The sequence below is a fragment of the Balaenoptera ricei genome, chromosome 1 (assembly GCF_028023285.1).
Source record: "Balaenoptera ricei isolate mBalRic1 chromosome 1, mBalRic1.hap2, whole genome shotgun sequence".
NCBI classification, from domain to species: Eukaryota; Metazoa; Chordata; class Mammalia; order Artiodactyla; family Balaenopteridae; genus Balaenoptera; species Balaenoptera ricei.
The window spans coordinates 169,197,070-169,199,392 of NC_082639.1; positions in this window are offsets into that span (position 1 = coordinate 169,197,070).

The window sequence follows — 2,323 nt, forward strand, 5'->3', positions numbered from 1 at the left end:
TTGGCATCACAGAAGACTCCAAAGGGAGGATAGGGAAGACAAGCCACAGCCTAGGAAAGATACTTGAAATGCATATAATTGACCAAAGATTAGCATCTCTCCAGAATATATATCTCAAGAGGCCTAACTATCTGTAAGTAAAAGGCTAAGCATCGAAATAAAAACTGGGCAAAGGATATGGACAAAAAACAAGGGAATCTGGGGAATTCTCTGGCGGTCCAGTAGTTAGGACTCCGAGCTCTCACTGCCAAGGGCCCAGGTTCCATCCCTGGTTGGGGAACTAAGATCCCACAAGCCGTGCAGTGCAGCAGAAAAAAAAAAAAAGGTGGGGGAATCCACACAGTCAAAACGTGAGAAGATGCTTAACTTCATTGCAAACTCAAACCTCAGGAGGTAACACCTACCCAATGAGCAAAAGTGAAAAATTTGATAATGCCAAGTGTTGGCAGAGCTGGGGGAAAAGGGGGAACTCTCAGATGGCTGATGGGAGGATCAAGGGATTCAAGTGCTTGGGAAGCAAGTGGGAACATCCAGTCAATGAGAGGACTGCTGGTACGCACCCAAATTCACAAAACAGGATGCTCGTTGCAGTAGTTATAATACAGAAACCCTGCAAAAACCTGGAGTGTCCATCAATAACATCACGCATAAACAGTGGAATATCACGCAATGCAATACTAAACAATAGTTAAGACAAAGAACCAGAGCTTCATCTACATACATGAATGTCTCAGAATGTAATACTAAAATTTTTTTAGATGTCAAGTATGTACAGTATGATACCATTTCTATAAAGTTTTAAAAAACATGCCAACATGCAAAACTAAAGTAAACATGGATGGGAAGGACACAAGCTGACTTCAAGACAGTGGAAGGGAGTAAATGCAATTGGGGCAGAATACAAATAGCACTGCAGAACAGTAAGATTTTATTTGTACAAACAAATCTGGAGTGAATATGGAAAAAATACTAAGATTAATTGATTGGTTACCAGGTGGGGGACAGAGGGGTTTGCATACCACTTCTCTGTTCTTCTCAGCATGCATGCCTGAATTACCTTTTTTCATCCTCTTTTTTCCTCTCCTCCACTTGGGTGCTGGGTTCCCTAGTCTCCCAGCGACTCAGGGACCACGCTTCCATGTGTAGAGTCTCCTCAAGCATCTTTGTTTTCTCACCAGTGGCTTTTGCCCTTTTGCCTCCTCACATTTGTTCCTTCCCAGTCTTCATATTAATCTTAGCACCTCATCAGGGCACCGTTCACCTCTCCTCCCCTCACTGTCCATCTCTACCTTCTGCTTTTACCTCTAAATGAGGCTCCACCCCCAGCACCCTGGTCAGGCCTTTGACAAAGGCCTTTTAAGCCTAACCAGTCAAAACACTTGTCAGATCTCCTCTTTGGAAGCCCCACCCTGAGACCCCTCTTTCAAAGATAAACATTGCCCTACTTGCCAAACTGAAGAGTTTTTCCCAGTTTTTCTTCCCCTTTAATCTCCAGGGAGCTTTTACTATCACGGCCCAGCCCTCATCGTCTTAAAATTCTCCCTACCTTCAGCTTTCGAGGCTGTGATGCCGCCACCCTGGGTGTCACCTGCGAGTCAGTCACAAGCCAGTGACAGCTGTCCGGATTGAACTGCCACCCCCAGGCCAAGCACACTGGCCTCCAGGCTTCCACGCCTCCCTCAGTGCTTCTACAAACAGCCCAGGGGAAAAGGAAGCTAAGTCAAACACCAAAGTACACAATTCTTTCATCTCCTTGTGATACCCAGCCTCCTGATACCCAGGCTCCTGCGTTTCTCGTTTCTCGGGTGTCTGACAGCCGCGCTCCCCGCGGGCCCAGCGGCCTGCTCTGCAAGGCCTCAAGGGGCTCAAATTCCGGTCTGGAGGCTGAGGTTCTCTTTGCAGCCCGTGAAAGATGTAGAGAAACAAAGGAAAAACCCCTCTGCCCACCTCCCACCCCCCGCAGTGCCCAGAGACATGGCCATAGAAGGAAAGGAGAGCGGGTTCCTGGGCTCCCACCTGGCCCCCGCTGCGCTGCTTCCGCCGGGGACCAGCCCTGCTCTCTCACTCTGTGTTTTGGCAACAGCCTTGCAGTGTTTATGAAGACAGCCAGCCCGGCACCCGCCCAGCTGTCAGACAGCGGGCCTCGGGAGTCTGTGAGCGCCTCTGTTTAGGAAACCTAGTTAAAGAAACGATTGCAGAGAGGGGGGCAGTTAAGCCTCTCTCCTCACAACTAGGCAAATCTCTTCCCTTTCGTGCCCAGAGCACGTTATCCCAGGATGCCGGAAGAGGGGCCCACACTGATGAACAGACCAAACCCCAACAC